Genomic DNA, 17,461 nt, shown 5'->3' with positions numbered 1-17,461 from the left:
CCATCCCAGACTGGGATCCAAGTTTCACATCTGGTTCCCATCTTACAATAGGACAAACCAAACCCAAGATTTAAAACTCCAGAGCTAAAGTTTGCAGTTCCAACTCATTTCATAGTTACAAATGAAATGCGTGTGTCCGTCTATGGGGAAGAAATTAAATATAAAACCAAAACAATTAAAATAATGGTTTGTCGGACAAAAGTAGAATTGATGTAACTTGCTGTTGAAACTACATTTCTGTGGCTGGTACAAACTGTAGAGGATTATGAGAAACAGATCAGTCAATTTTGTTGGTTTTGGTTAGCCTCGCTTCTGACAAATATTTTGGATGGTTTGGATTTGCGTGGTTTCATACCCCTTCAGTTTCACTTAAAGTTTTGGGTTCATTCAGATCCAAAACCTTGCAAGCAAAACAGGCTATTACTGTTCTGCTCTTTGTATCCCCTGTGAGCTCATTATGTTTGGGCAGTTTTCAGATGATACCAGGGCTGGAACTAGACAAAATATAAGATGTGGGACATCTTTGACTGGTTTATTGTAGGCTTTTAGTTGAGAGACAGGAGGTGATTTTTGAAGACAGATTGTAAGAGAGCTTATAAAAATAGATAGTTACATTTGCATTAAACCAGATCCTCAGCTGGTATAAATCAGTGTAACTCCTCTCTGTCACACATACACGCATAGAGACTCATAACAGTTTTGTTTCCCTTGTTTTAATTCAGTTTTGTTTCTTTTTAGTCGCAGTGCTTTAGTTAGCTTTGTAAATTGTAGGTTTTAGGAGTTAAGGTTCCTTCAGGCTTATGTGAGCATCATTTCTTTAAGGAAGGCAGGAGGGGAGGAAAGATGAGGCAGAGGTGCTGGAACTAGGAGTGCTGGGGTACAGCAGCACCCCCTGGCTTGAAGTGGTTTCCATCATATCCAAGATTTACAGTTTTGCTCAATGGCTTTCAGCAAATTTGTTCCAATGCCACTGAGATGAGGTGCAAGAAGGAGAGGGACATCTGAGCAAAAGAGATTGTGGGAGAGGAGAAGGTAAAAGAAAAAGGTGGGAAGGGGAGGTGTCGGATGGACAACAAGGTACCAAATGTTAGGCATGCCTTTCTGGGCCCTGATGCACTGTTAAAATTGTAGCTGACAGCCAAGGTGCCATCTGATTCCATGGCAAGAGAGAGGTGATCTTGAGTAGTTGAGCTTTTTGGAAATACATCAGGTAAGTACAAGGAGGCCTGTCACCAACAGCAAGGTGGTAAGAGTGTGCAGGATGATACAGACAGGTGGCTTCTCCTGTGGCACAACTGCTATTGAAGGCATGTATTAACCATACAAAATTCTCTGTTACTCCCACACTTTAGGGCACCTACCTTTACCCAGCTCCTAGGGCTTACGGTAACCCTCTTAACTGAGGCACCCACCCTTAGCCCATTCCTAGGGCTCAGGGCATAACCTTCAGCTGGTTTGCAGGACCTTTTACCAGTGAAAAAGCCTTACATAGTAATATCCTTAACCTCTATTAACAGTTACCAAGAAGAATACACATGCTAAGCATACAATGCTATGCTCACCAATCCTGATCAGGCAGGCGGACTTTCCCTGTTGGCCAGGCAAGGTCCTCTAGTCTGGATTCTGGTTGCTGCACATCATGGTCGTGCAGAGGAGTCTTAACAACTTTGATCTTAGGCTGTGTCTTAGAGGTGAGTTCTTCTTCTTCTTCCAGGTCTTTCCTTCTTATTATTCTTCTGTTCCTTCTGCTGGTCTCCTTCTTGGACCGCAGTTTATACAATGAAACTTGAGTCTTGCTTAGTTATACCTTAACCAATCATTTTACTAAAACAATTCTTTAACTGATCATACCCCATCACCTTAATTGATTTACACCTAGCAAAATTACAGACAGAAACAACCAAAGAACCAGACAGAGACCAGACAGATAAGCAGCAGAGAAGTGGGGACCATGAAGATAAAACAATACAGAAATGAGGCTTTCACAACCACAACCATTGATAAGTGATTTCTTGCCAGACAGGATGCTATCAAACTAAATTTTCTTTAACCATCTTAAAATCTGTTTCTTTATAGGGTGATGGTGGGTGCTATTAGGAGGATCGCCTTAACAGCTGGATATTGCATTGTTTTAATGTAATTTAGATGGAATGTGAGGATGTAACTTTCTGCTTCTTGGCTAATGGCTACTGCTCTCCTAATATGGCTTCAGACAAAGGCCTTAGACTCTACAATATGGCTACAAGAAAAGGCCTTATCCTTACAGCAGGGACTGTTTATTAGTATGTGCTTGCACCTAAACAATGGGGCCCTGCTACTGATTTGGCTCCCTGGACACTATTGAATATAAATCATAACCACCACAGGGAGCAGCAGCTAGCTGTGGAGAAGAGTGGGACCAGCTGCTGGAAGGGATGAAGGCATTGGCTGAGGCACTGAGGAGTGAGAGAGGGCCATGGCACAGTCAATGGAGACTCATTGCCAAGAAGAGGAAGATGAAAGCACAACAGAGGTTCACCTCAGGGAGTTGCTCTTGGCCACTCTCCAATAACTGGTGGTGAGCCCCGGCGAGGAGGAAATAGCAATGGCGAGGGGCATATAGTGCTCAAGTGATGATGGTAGGTAGATGCAGTGCTGGAGCTGGTGTGCCCGAGAGAGCATCAGGTGGTGCCAATAGAGAAAACAGAACTGCCACTGGGGAGCAATACCACTTGCAGAGGTGAGCCCGTGATCCTTCGGCTCCTCTACTCTACCCCATCTCTGGGGCGTCGAAGTGGGTGCAGACTGGTTCCACTGCACTTGCAACTGAAGCAGGATTAAGGGCTAAATTTTTAGAGATGTTTTGGTGTTTAAAAATGCAGACTGGTGCCCAGTGGGATGCCTAGGTGTCTAACTCCCATTAATTTCAATAGGAGTTGGGCATCTAGGCACTTTTATAATCCCACTAAGCAGCTATCTACATCTTTAGGCATCTAAACAGCTTTTCAAATCTAGCCCTAATTCCTTTGGGCTGCTCAGGTGAAAGGGTAAAGTAAATCCAGTTTCTAGCTGCACTCAGTGCTGCCATGTATTTTTAACACTGGTGACATTACCAGTGTTCATCTTTTTTAAAATGTTGTTTCTTTTCCCCGCTCAAGGTATCACTTTAAGGAAAAATTAGTACTATTTGCTCCAGTTTCACATAGTGTGTGCCCACACAGTACCACTGTCCTATACATAATCAATAATAAAAAAGATGGCAATAATCTCCCGAATGTAGCCCATTGTAAATTGAACCATGATACTTACCTACTTCATAAGCATATTGTTTGGATTAATTAACTCATGTTTGTAAAGTATTTGGGGATGCCTGAATAAAAAGTGCTATACAAGTGTAAAGTATTGTTATTAACTAGAGCTGTGTGATAAATTTCACTTGCACCTTTTAGACTACTTTAATTTAGCCCTGCATGAACCAACAATGTTTTGCTCCAGGTTTTTTGTGTTCAGTAATTTTTCACTAAATTCAGATGCAAATACATTTGCTCTATCTGGATTTCCATCAAGAATCTGAGGCTTTGCTGGTTTCTTTCAAGTTCAATGTGTGTTCTTTGGGAAGCCTCATAAGAGGCAAAACCACGTTACTTTTCCTGTGGCCCTGATTGGCAGAACAAAGCCTTCATTGTCTGACTATACCGAAAGGAGGACAGAAGACATTTGACATGGGTTTAATCAGGCCATAACTTTATTATTAGATGTCTGAGACTACCCAGTAGGTAAAAGTGTACAGGGCAGGTAACCCTATGTTTATTCCATAATTACCCTGGGGGCTTTTACCAGCTCCCCCTCTTTTTTCATCCAGGTCCCTCCAGCAAATCCATTGCTGGGACCTCACCATCCACCCCCCTTCGTAGGAGAGTTAAGGTGGGCTATAATAATGGGGGTTGGATCCCTGCCGTACCAACCATAGGAGTCCCCAACCGCCACCCATCCCCATTCACTCCTTTACCAAACACCTCTTTTTAAGACCTTTTCCAAGCCAATTATCCGGTCACTGTATACTTTCCTATGGAGTATCTTCACTGGACGTCCACCCTACACTTGCATAATGAGTTGCGACATATGGCCCACTACCCTTCATGCCAGGCATGCACAGAGCCCTTCCTGAAACCCGCTGTGGGTAGGGTTGCCAACTGTCTAATCACACAAATCCAAACACCCTTCCACGCCCCTTCCCCAAGGTACCGCCCCACTCACTCCATCCTCCCTTCCTCCATCATTCATTCTCCCCCACCCTCACTTGCTTTCACTGGGCTGGGGCCAAGGGGTTTGGAGTGTGGGAGGGGACTCTAGGCTGAACTTGGGGCAGGGGTGTAGGAGGGGATGTGGGGTGCAGGCTCTGGGAGGGAGTTTGGGTGCTGGAGGGGGCTCGGGCTGGGCTAGGCAGTTGGGGTGCAGGAGGGGGCTTGGGGTGCTAGCTCTGGGAGGGGGCTCAGGGCTAGGGGTTGGGGTGCTGGCTCTGGGAGCGGGCTCAAGACTGGGGCCAGGGGTTGGGCTGCAGGAGGGGGTGAGGGGTGCGGTCTCCGGCTGGGCGTCACTTATCTCAGGCAGCTCCCAATTGGCAATGCAGCAGGACTAAGGCCAGATCCCTGCCTGCCCTGGCCCCGTGTTGCTCCCGGAAGTGGCTGCCATGTCCTTGCAGCCACTGTGGGGGGTCCAGGGGACTCTTCACGCTGCCCATGCCCACAGGCACCACCCCCACATCTCCCATTGGCCGCAGTTCCCAGCCAATGGGAGCTGCGGAGTCAACACTCGGGACGGGGCAGCACGCGTAGCCCCCTGCCTCCCGCCCAGGGGATGCTGGGTAGTGTGAGTCACTTCCAGGAGCAGCACAGGGGCAGGGCAGGCAGGGAGCCTGCCTTAGCCCAACTGCACCACCAGACTTTTCGCATCCTAAAATCTCCCGGTTTGGCTTCTGTAGCCGCCAGGAGATAGCGCCAGATTCCAGGAGACTCCTGGCAAAAACAGGAGGATTCACAACCCTAACTGTGGGGAAAGTGTAAAAACCCCAACTCCACCTGGGTCAATATGGTGGCAAGGGGAAATTCACTTCCCAGCCCCCCTTAACAAAGGGGCGGCTAGCGTAATGCCCACAGCAGGTCTGGACCAAACCTGGTATTTTACCACCTAAAGGGAGAGGAAGGGTGGGTGCTGCCTCAAGCTGCTCCATGCAAAAGGGAGGGCTAAGGCACAGGGCTGTCCCTTTTAAACCTCTCATTTCAAGGGGATGAGTCAGTGACCACACTGAACCCTTTTGCAACAGTTTTCATCTCACCCGCTCCCACTAAGCCATAAAGTACAGTTCCCTTTATTCAGCCAGCGTGCCAAATATCCCCCTCCCCCCATGGCTTAAAGGTGCAGAGCGGTCATTTCTCATACGGTCTGTGTTTAGCTAAACTCTTCTATCCATTTAAAAACAAAAATATCATTTCATCCCATTTTATTAATCAGACTGAAAGAATCTCCATTTGTATAGCCAGGCAGAGAGTGGAGAAACTGAGAGAGGAGAGGGTTTGTTTCCTTTTATGGCAGTCCCACACAAACAATGCATCAGAGGGGCCTCATCTTTGTTTCTTTCTTGCAGGCGCTGGCTTAGTATAGTTCATAAGTGAGCCCATGTAAATGTTCATAAACCTGAGGAAACCCAGAGGCAATACAGAGATTAATTAATTGTAGCTGGATGTTTGCAATGAGATTCAAACATGAAGAAATGGGTTCTTTCAAAGCAAAGCTTTTGTGAATGTCAGACCCAACCTAACTTAACGCTGCCAAATAAGTCCGTTTTGAACTGAACTAGGGTTTGCACACCTCTGTTGTTAACCAGCTGTGATAAAAAGTGGCCTCCACTATCCAGACATGCCGTATGGCTGCCTGTCAGTGTTCACTGGCCAAAGGTTCTCACCTGTCTTCTATGGAGCAAATTTTTATCTGGCTTCAGCTATAGAGCTTCCATTTATGCAGCTGGCAATTGCACCCACTTATTACACGTCCTAATTTGTTCTTCTGAATCTGCGTGTGTATGTCTATATTTTCCACATAAACATGCACATTGTCATAGTTTGCAGGTAACTCCAGAAAGGGTTTTTACTGTAAATTTGTTTTTATTATATAATAAGTCAGCCATACCCTACATAGGAATAAATAAAAAACAAAACACAGGACTCTGTGTATCACATATAAATATTTTAATGATTTGGGCCATGGAGTGCCCATATGAAACAAGACTTTATGCAAAAAATATATAAGGCAATAGGCAGCATAATCAAATCAGCAAAGAACATTTATCCCACCCTCTTAGAAAGATGACTTCAGCATAATGAACCAACAGAAATAGCTCATCAATACTGTCTCCTCTGAATTGTATTAGGTGAAACAGGGTAAAGTGAAACAAGTTGTACCATCATCACTTTTACTGGTAATTTTTTTCTATGCTGACAGCAGTTTGAATTGCTTAAAGGAAGTAAATACGCTTATATAAATATAAATGAACTTATTGGGAGCCATTATTTTAAAAGTCTGATCCAAAAGATATTAACTCATGAAAGCAATGTTCCACACAGCTGACCGATTTAAAGAAGCCCCTGCTGGTACAAAGAAGAAGGAGTTAGCAGATATCATTAAACATGACCAGATGAGGCTGCAGGTAGCCAAAGCTTTTCTTAATGAAAATTTAAAGAGTGTGGATGAAAATGATATTCCCCCAATCCAACAGAAAACTCTGGAAAAGACATGCAATTACAACCAAGATCTGTTTAGCACTGAAGAAGTGTTGTTTGTAGCACTTACACCTATTTACTAGACAAGCCAATATGTTCAATAGTTGTAGATTTTAAAATAAAACACCGAAAGCTGGACATTGTCATTTTTATCTCACGCTTTTGTGTCAAAAAGAAAATCATAATGGTGAGCGTTTATTTTTAAAACCAGTTGGACTGACTGTTTCAACTACTGTAGGCAATGGTGCAAGTAGAAATAATTTCTTGCCGGTACTGCACTCATGGGAGGGAGACAAAGGAGGGTATGTGACCTCTCCAGGTGACCCTCCATGTGATTCCTCCCTGTCCCACCCCCAGTTCGGGGCCCCCACGCTCTCCCTTTCCTCTCCGACACTCCCCTTTGTATATACAAACATCAACATGCTTAACGACTCACTGTCCCCCAAAATACGTAGTATTTCAGTCTGTTTATATGGGAGTTGGGTGAGGAGCCATTTCAGCATATGTATGACTTATTAAAAGACAAATTTTAAATAGAACTGTATCCTAAACTGCTTTATGGTATTGTACCAAACACTACATTTCAATGGGGGATTCAACTTCCTTTATAGGAACAGACTCCTAAAACTCTTACTAGTCCACAAAAGTGGTCCATAGTCATGCAAATAGTCCCATTGTCTTCAATGGGATTGATCAAATGATTAAGGGTTACAGGATTAGGTTCCAAGTTTGTAAATTGTTCTGGATGAAACTGACAATGCCTGAGCTGTCAGATCAGAAGGAGCTTCATTAGAATAAAGGTGAGCAGATGTGTGATAAGTCTTAGATCTGTTGCTAAGATGAGAAACATATTTTCAGGAAAGTTCTTGGCAGATTCCTGAGGTAGCTGGTTTAAGGCCATCAGTGTCCAACATTATAATCTTCACTTATAGTTCTCTCACCCAGAAAGCTGGAAAATGAGGCATTTGTTTTCTTTGTTTTGCTGCTCCAGTTCCAGTTAACAAAATGCATGTTAAACTAGTTTGGCTGCAAAGAAGAATTCTATGTACACTGGGGACAACACCTGATTCCTATCAGGCTGCAGAACTGGGCTGACATCAGAATCCAAACATCCTCTGGTCAGTGCAAGCAGAGGCATTCCTCTAATGGTTTGGACTTGATGTGATGCAGTATGGGTGTCATGGATAATTCAGACCAATGGGCAGCAACAGAATCAAAAACATCTTCCGTCCCCTGCACCCTCCCCTCTTGAGGACTCCTGACCAACGTAAAGCAGCACAATACATATGCTAACAAACTTAAACAAAGCCTTTGTTTAAATTTGTTAGCATATGTATTGTGCTGTTAAAGCCATTTAAAGAATGAATGCCCTCCCTAACCACGTTCTGCTCCCTTAAGGAGAAGAGCGCAGCACCACCCCCACACCTTCTGGAGGGAGGAGCTAGCCCCAAGTCTTTCTGGTACCCCATACCCAGTAAAAATCTCTTGCCGAGACTGCGTACTAGAGGGTACCTCCCTATTTGCACTCCTGACTATAGGTAATAGTGACCAACAGAATAAAAAAAAGTGAAGATAAGGGAATGATCTTGCAAAAGGTTCTCTGTCACTCTGTCTGCCTGTATAGGAATTTTAGGACAGTCACCACCAAAGTGTCAGAGTGTATAAACTAAGACAGTTGGTGCTCAGCACCATGCAAAATCAATCCTTAATTCAGAGCAGTAACAGCACCTCGTGACACCTCGTCACCAAAAAGAAACTGACAATCTAGACCAGTGTTGAGAGAAGAGCAAGAAAAATAACCAGGGGACAGAAGGGATTGATTTATCAGGAAAGATTAAATGAGCTAAATATGTATACACAGCTTGGCTAACTGACAACTAAGAGGAACATTATAATAGTCTAAAGATACTTGAAGGAAATAACTCCAAGGAAGGAAAGGAATTATTTAAGGAGGTTCAAGGGAACATAACTAGGAGTAATGGGATGACATTAAGAAAGGGGAAAAAATTGACAGCAAGATCCATTAGGCAGTGAAATCGTTTCCCTAGGGAAGCGTCATCACTTGGGACATTTAATCTAGATGTACAAAACACTAGAAAATATGCTACAGGACACAATCTTGCATTGGCAAGGAGCTGGACTGGATGTCCTAAAGGTTTGTACATTGCTAATTTATGTGAGTCTGTAATTTTCCTGGCTTGTGCCATAAACTCATTGTTAACTCAAATGTATTTATTTTCTCTGGGCCCAATCCAACGTCCACTATAGTCGATGGATGTTTCCAGTGGGAGTTGGAATGAGCCCTCCCTGTCTTTGTCAGTGTCAATGTCTTTGTTTCCTGTTTGAACTGTTTTAAAAGGGAAAAACCCAATCATTCCCAAAGGATTTTCATGAGTGTATTACTTACCCAACAAACCAGAACTACTTCCTCAATACGATAAAGAGATTTTAACCCATGTGTATGCTTGCGGGGAAAGATGCTTTGGAACCTCTCAGATAAATAAGCACGTATTTTCAGAAATACATGTAAGGGAGCTAGAGACCAGAAAAAAAAGAAACTTCCAAGCACCTAAAAATACATTTCAGGGGAAAAATTGATTCAGTTACAGAAGAGTTAAATGAACGTTTTCTAGATATTAAACCAAAAGATATTTCATAAGATGTTAGCGCCCTCTTATTTGAATACCTCTTAAAGCAAGAATGCAGCTGGTGGAAAAACAGAATGTTGCTGCCATGAGTTTATCCATTGATCAGGATTCGATTCTATTTCTGGTTAACTGAATAAATAGGTATGTAGTACAGACCTTTTTTAAAAACAGTAAGTATAGTAAGCACATACAGGGGACTTAATTTGGTCTAATTTACATGCACATGGTCTAGTGAACAAAATCATGTATGTATGTGGCAAAATATATATGCACAAAACACACTCTTGAGCTGAGACGTTGTATACCAACTTTCATCCTCGCTTACATTTACAGGAAATGTAGGTCACTAAAATAAGGACTGATAATGAAATCTTTGCCCAATTGTTACTATATTGCCATGAATTTTAAATAGTAAGTAATAACCAATTTCTTCTCTACAGTTCATACAATAAATAAAATCCTATGTGAAAGATGAAGCCTTTTATTCCTTTGTCAAAATCTGATTGAGTAAACTACAGATGTTAAAAGGCAGTGTAGTTCAAAGAATTAAAAAGAGAATCGTATGGGGGTTGTAGCAAGAACAATTTTAAGAGAATAATATGGAAAATATTAAAATGCCATTATATAAATCAGTGGTACATCCTCACTTTGAATACTGAAGATTGGTCACCTCATCCCTGAAAAGAGATAGCAGAAATAAAAAAGTCCAGAAAATGGCAATAAAAATGATGAAAGGCAAAGGGGAGGGGAATTTCATGAGAAGAGATTAAAAACACAAGGACTATGCTGCAGGGGAGATCTACCCCATGGGGGTGCAAATAAAATTTGCACCATGACAGTTCCATCTGGAGAACTGCTTGTGACCAGTGCTTCATAAGACCTCTGTTGCCAGAGACAGTTTACAAGATGCACTGAACCCTAACCATTCTTGTGGCTGCTCTGCACAGCTATGGGCCTGCTATAAAGCAGATACTCTGCATCATTGCAGCCTCCTCTCTGGGAGGACTTTCACCTGCCAGAGCCCCTGCTGTGAATCAACTCTGTCACAAACCTGATAGGTGACCCTGGGCAAGTAACTTCTTTCTGGACTGTTGTTTTCACATTTTGGATGGAATTTTCAAACATTTGAGTGACTTAGGTGCACAAGTCCCATTGCCTTTCAGTAAGTCTTGTGCTCCTTAGTCACTTTGGCTCTTTTGAAAATTCCATTTCAACTGTAAGCCCTTCAGGGCTGAGATGGTCTCTCACTATGTATTTGCGCAGTGCCTAGCACAATGGGGCCCTGATGTCGGCTCGGGTCTCTAGGCACTAACAGTAATATAAGGTTTCAGAGGAACAGCCGTGTTAGTCTGTATTCGCAAAAAGAAAAGGAGTACTTGTGGCACCTTAGAGACTAACGAATTTATTTGAGCATGAGCTTTCGTGAGCTACAGCTCACTTCATCAGATGTTTACCGTGGAAACTGCAGCAGACTTTATATACACACAGAGAATATGAAACAATACCTCCTCCCACCCCACTGTCCTGCTGGTAATAGCTTATCTAAAGTGATCAACAGGTGGGCCATTTCTCTGTGTGTATATAAAGTCTGCTGCAGTTTCCACGGTAAACATCTGATGAAGTGAGCTGTAGCTCACGAAAGCTCATGCTCAAATAAATTCGTTAGTCTCTAAGGTGCCACAAGTACTCCTTTTCTTTTAACAGTAATATAAATAATTCATCAATCATCATCATCAAGCTCAGTTAAAGGCCTTCAACTTTTTCCATATTGCAAGATGAAATCTTTAAAATGGATAAGAGGTATTACTTTTTTAAACGATGCATGGTTAATTTGTGGAACTCACTGCTGCGAAATACTACTGAAGTAAATAGCTTAATAAGATTTTTAAATGACTAGACATTTAAAGAAATACAATTTCAGAAGTTGGGTGAGATTCAATGGCATGTGTTATGCAGGATAATAGACTAAATGAGCATAATGATCCCATCTGGCCTGTAAATCTATGAAAGTTTGACTAGCTAGGATTACATTACTATGGCTAGGTATCCCAATGGTTCATGGCATAATTCAGTCACAAATTGGGGTCAGGAAGACGTTGCCCTCATGATACCACGGATAGCTCAGTGGTTTGAGCATTGGCCTGCTAAACCCAGGGTTGTGAGTTCAATCCTTGAGGGGGCCATTTAGGGATCTGGGGCAAAAATTGGGGATTGGTCCTGCTTTGAGCAGGGGGTTGGACTAGATGACCTCCTGAGGTCCCTTCCAACCCTGATATTCTATGATTCTATAAAGCATTGCACAATTAGGTACATTATGTAGAGGGATAAGCTGCTTCTGAAACATCAGCTATGGTGTTGTAATCTTTGTCAGAGTCACAACACCATACTTGAAGGACCATGGGTCTGTTCAGGTATAGCCATGAATAGGTTCCAATATTCCTCAAACAAATGTTCAGTGGCACAGAAGTCCTGTGTATGGAAAGTCAACAGCCATCTGATCTGCCCAACGATGGACAGGCTAGTGCAGGTCTGGAGCCATTGTATACAGGAACTGCAGAGGCCCAGAAAAGACTAGAGAGCTTATGCAAAGTATGTCTCTGCATCCCATTCACCACAGTTGTGCAGATCCTGTCTCCTTTCTGTCCCTGCACAGGAGTCACAGAGGCTGCAGCGATCTGGGTGCTGTAATAGCCCCCACAGAACTGCAGGGCAGGAAAAAAGAGGGCCAAGGACTGGAGGAGAACTCAGTGAGCACCTGGATGAAACAGGTGTTTGTGAGTGGGAGGGGGCTGGAGGGTCAATAGTGCCTGTGTGGTTCCTCTTTCCCCAACTATCTGCATGGGGAGGAGGGCGGGGGGGCGGCTTCTGGCCAGTACTCCCATCTAATCCATTTAGGAGATGTCAGCAGACTCTGGTGCTGAATGAGGGAGACCACTTGTGTCCCTTTACGATCTCCCTATACAGGAACAGCAGAGGAGGTTCCATTTTCCCATGACCACACTCCCCTCAGTACCAACTACACGATAGGCCATATATGGCACTGTGGAGGAGTCTTATACCCTGTCGCTAGGGAAATGGTGGAGGTGGGCTGCTGCAGAACTGTGACAGCTCAGAGGAGTTATGCAGTAACCACTAATAGGCCCTCTAGTTTTAGGAAATTGTTTACCAGAAAAAAACAGTGAAAAGGATCAAAACTGTTCCCTACACTAGAGTTTTTACACCAGTAGTCTCTAAATATATGTAAAGATTTAATAAATGTGTAAAATAAGCACAAAATGCTTACACTGTTGTGATTCCTATATATTTATATCAGTTAGCAGCTTATATTTTGAATGATTTCTTTTCTGGGCAGAAAGCACAGTGGAAAAATGCATATTATTCATAAAAATGATTGTCCTGTTCACTTGTATACCTATGCAATTTATTCTTTAACAGCTTTTTACTTCAAAGAAATCACTAGCTAATGACATCTCAGACTTTTAAAAAATCCACTTATTCAAAATCCTGTCCCTGAGGGAATTCCAGTGTGTTATCAGAAATTTTTCCAAAGATCATTAGCAGATATTACAAACCAATTGAAACTGAGTATTTTCTTTGCAAATTACTTTTAACTTTAGAGCTATTGAAAAAAGACATTGAGTGATTTAATTTACTTAATCTATCTACAGATTGCAGTTATATGCACATTTTGTGATTGCATTTCCAACAAAAAGCATATATAACTATCCCTAATAGAGATATTTTTCTAAATTATCATACTGGATCAGTAAGATCTCTGAAGATATTAATGTTTACTTTTTCATTTAGAAAATTGCACTAAAAATAGGCGTTTGTACTTTGTTGATATGTTAGGAAATAATAATATTGCATCACACTTTTTTTTAACCTGCTATTTTAATTAAAACTCCCTTGTAGTCCTCAGGTTGGTGTGTCCTTTGCAGACATGTTTTTACTGATTTTCCTTAAAATCATTATATGTTTACTAGGCAGTTAAGCTAATATTTTACATGAGAAGCACTTTATACAGTTACTCGTTGTGAACCAAATCCTTTCTCCTGTCCCAAACCTAAGTAACCTAGCTTGATGATGAGACTGAGGGTGGGGAAAAGGATTCTTGCTCCCGAGCTGTGATGCACCAACTCTACTGCTTTATCCTTATTCTTCCAGGATCAACGATCAGTGAATCTACACCATGGTAGATCCACTGCTGACGCCTACTCTGTGCTATCACAACTACTCCCTACTCCTGCTCCTCCCCAAAACTACACCCACCCTCAAAATCCTGCAGGAGGGATAGTCCACAACAGAACAGACTCTGACACTCTCAGGGGGCATGCACTCCTGTGCAAGTTTTCAATCCTTCCTGCTCCCACCTGCTGATGATTGGAAATGATCCACTTGTGTTTGAGGACCTTCCTGTTCTCTGGATTTTCCCTATTTCCATTGAATGACGCCACCAAGCATAGCTTACAGAAGACTCAATCTGCAATTCATGTAGTTAGGGTTTCACAATACAATATTCATTCATAAGAATTTGTATGTATGTGTCAAGAGTCCTCAGTAGTACACACATTATTAGATTACTTGTATAGTCCTTCTTATAACCCCTGTTGTTATTTGATATATAGAGATATATAGATATATAGCATCAATTGTGTGCTAGGTGCTTTTAAAGACAAATATAAGTATAAGGGATAAGGGATCATATTCCCCAACTGTGAAGCAGCAATCCTGCTTTGAAAATCCCATTAGATGCCTATCTGCATCTTTAGGCACCTAAATATCTTTTAAAATCTGGACCAAAAGCCCCTTCCTTGGAAAGCTTAAATTCTAGGTAACAATATTGTTTTACATTAAATATGTGTTCACCCCAGGAGTGGTATTGCAGCATTTGTGGCTACCCCTGCAAAATACTGCTGCTTTTCATGAGCAGAGTTTATTTGTGTTCATAGGGACCTCTTCTCTCCTTATCACACATATGCAACTCACATTTGAGTAAAAAGAAAAGGAGTACTTGTGGCACCTTAGAGACTAACCAATTTATTTGAGCATGAGCTAATAAATTGGTTAGTCTCTAAGGTGCCACAAGTACTCCTTTTCTTTTTGCGAATACAGACTAACACGGCTGTTACTCTGAAACCTGTCACATTTGAGTATCTGTCAGGACAATGCATACATATCAAGAAAAGGACAGATCTCATAACACTTACTTAGGACTTTCACTTATATTTTACCAATAGCACCACAATATCTCATACACATCAGACTTCAGTGGGAGTAGAATTAGTCCCTAGAATTTTTTCCACAAGATTTTAAAATAAATCAGTAAATTTTGTTGCTTGTAAGTTAACACTCGTTGACAGCCCTGAATATTAAGGTTCTCTTTATATTCAAACACCCGGTACAGCACGACATCAGTGGTGCAAGCAACTCTAACTGCTCTAACTGTGGCTCAAACTTGACCTGACATGGCCACCTATAGGCATTCAGTGCTAGATCTTCAGCTGGTAAATCAGTATAGTTACCTTGACTTCAATGGTATGACACTGGTTTACACCAGCTGAGAATCTGCCCATAATCTCCCTCCTCACTGAGTCACTGTCATCTATATTGAGCCTGACAACACACGTTAACTAGTGCCAGCTGTGATTGACGGTCATTTATTGGTGTAAATTACCATTGCTCCATTGAAGTCACTGGAGCTGCAATTATTAAAAGCAGCTAAGGATCTGGCCCAGAGATTTGTTTAGAATGTGAATTCTTGTCCTGTTGGAACTGCATGTAAACCACAAATCGATTTCACATAAACTACCAAACAGCCATTAGATTAACTTTCAGTCACTGCCAGCCTGTGTTAAATTAGAGGGGTGATGCAGAAGTGAACAGCTCTGGATCCATTACCAATTCTCTGAGCCATCCAATCCCTCTCTTATAACATATATAAGTCACAACATTCTAAGGAAAACTTTTAAAGAAGAGAACAGCAGGAGATCAAAGGTAATTCTAATAACAATCACATACAAATATAGTGTTTTACATTTCAAACAATTGTCCAGATCCAGTTTTATTAGCAATAATATGGACACTTACTTGTATGAAAATTACTGTTCTTTCAGAACCTTATACTAAATGCACTGTTGTTTGATGCGTGAAACAGCATGATAATTTTCTCTGAATTTCATTTCCGATATTTGTCAAAATTTAATTTTCATCAATATTTTCCTTCCTACTCAAATTCCTCTTGGCTGTTGTAAATAGAGCTGTAATAAATATTAATTCTTAAGTTAACTAGAGGCAAGTAAAGCCCTCCTCAAAATAAAGCAAAAGTCTGATAGGTTGTGTTAAAAGGAGCTCATGTTATTACTAATTATTAATTATTAGTAGTAGTAGTATTTGTTAAGCACTGACAATGTGCTCAGTTCTGCTGATTAAGTTCTACCGAGCAAGTTTTACTGATTAGCTTATAAGGACAACATACTGTACTAGAAAGGAGATACTTAACAGCTATCAAGACTCTTACTTTCAAGGCTCACTTAGCAAAACAATTATGTGCCTGTTCTGTATGCAGGTTTTCATGAAAAAAGTAGAAAAATGCATAAACTGAGTAAATATCATGATTTTGTGTTCCCTAATTTTCTCACCCCACTCCATCGTATTCTGCCAACTTCACTTCCACTGAGGCTTGAGTAAGTTCGAACGCCTGGATCCTGGAAACACTTATGCACCTTTTAGTTTTCAGAATGCGTCTCGGTCCCATGAATGGATCTAAATTAAGCACTCATGTAAATGTTTGCAGGATCAGGGCCTATTTTTGCAAGTAGGCCTATTGAAAAAAATGGAACTACTTGGAGAGTACTACTTAATGTGAGTACAAATGACAGAATTTTGAGTCCACGGTGGACAAAACTGTAGGAGTGTCTCCAAGTTTTTCACTATCACCACAAAGCAGGTCAGATACCATTAACCAGTTTTGCCCCCTCCAATATCCGTGCACCTCTAAGAAGCCATAAACAAATACAATGAAGAAAGGGCAGCTTGCACCTCCCCTATCCTGGAGCTGTTGGGGGTCACTTCAGCCTTCAATGCTCAGATTTGCTGATTAAGTTCTACTGAGCAAGTTGTAGGGTCTGTCTAGGCGTACTGCACTGCAGCGGCAATACAACTGCGCCACTGCAGCGCGTCCGATGAAGACACTCCATGCAAATGGCAGAGAGCTCTCCTGTCAGCATAAAAAAATCCCTTCTCCGCGAGTAGCATAAGCTCTCCTACGGACAGAGCGCTGTGCACACGAGTGCTCATGTCAGTGTAACTTATGTTGCTCAAGGGGGGTGGTTTATTCACACCACTGAATGACATAAGTTATGCCGACACAGGCTGTAGTGTAGACATAGCCTTCCTGAAGGCTGCCTTAACTAGTGCTCCAGCTGTTAAGGTCTCCCTGTGGGCCATGGCACTACCAGAGAATATCTGGGGCACAGAAATGTCCTGCCTGCAGAGGGCATGGAGGTGGCTAAGCTGGTTCTATGGCTGGCTGAGAGGCCCCATATGCCGGGGTACTCCTAAGGGTGGAGGGACATTGTGCCTATTTTACATCCACTTTAATACAGTTTAAAAGAGCCACAACACAACTCTGTCGTTTGTGCACTATACACATGAAGGACTGCAACTTTTCAGGAGCAGGCATTTCAATGGAAATAATGTTTTTGGGACGACTAAAATCAAAGGCCTCACATCCCATTACATGTTAGGAAGGAGCTTTACAGATATTGTCACTGAACACTATAACCACATCTACTCCCTTTAACTGTAATGCTGGGGAGAATTCCAGCTGTAAACGTGTTCTTAGGAAAAAATGTACATTTGTCTATGTCCAGCTTCCTAGTTTGTATACTTCTCCAAACCCAGCCATTATGTTTTTTCACAACTGACATAGAAAGGTCAGTTCTTACTTAAATGCTTTTTGAGAAGATCGAAGTGTATGTATGTGTAACTCAGACTGTTAGGGAAAATTCGGCCCTGATAGTCATTCCACGCTACCCACAATGGTTTCAGTGAAGC

The 17,461-nt window shown here is 42.0% G+C and overlaps 1 long non-coding RNA gene across 2 annotated transcripts in view; it reads right to left on the bottom strand.

Annotated features, from left to right (window-relative positions):
- The window catches only part of LOC125639678 (uncharacterized), a 96,375-nt gene that overhangs the window by 57,234 nt on the left and 21,680 nt on the right, over positions 1 to 17,461 (bottom strand). The window lies entirely within an intron of this gene.

Source organism: Caretta caretta, chromosome 1, assembly GCF_965140235.1.
Source record: "Caretta caretta isolate rCarCar2 chromosome 1, rCarCar1.hap1, whole genome shotgun sequence".
Taxonomy (NCBI): Eukaryota; Metazoa; Chordata; order Testudines; family Cheloniidae; genus Caretta; species Caretta caretta.
Note: the sequence above shows the minus strand (reverse complement) of the source record. Positions and strands in the feature narration are given on the sequence as shown.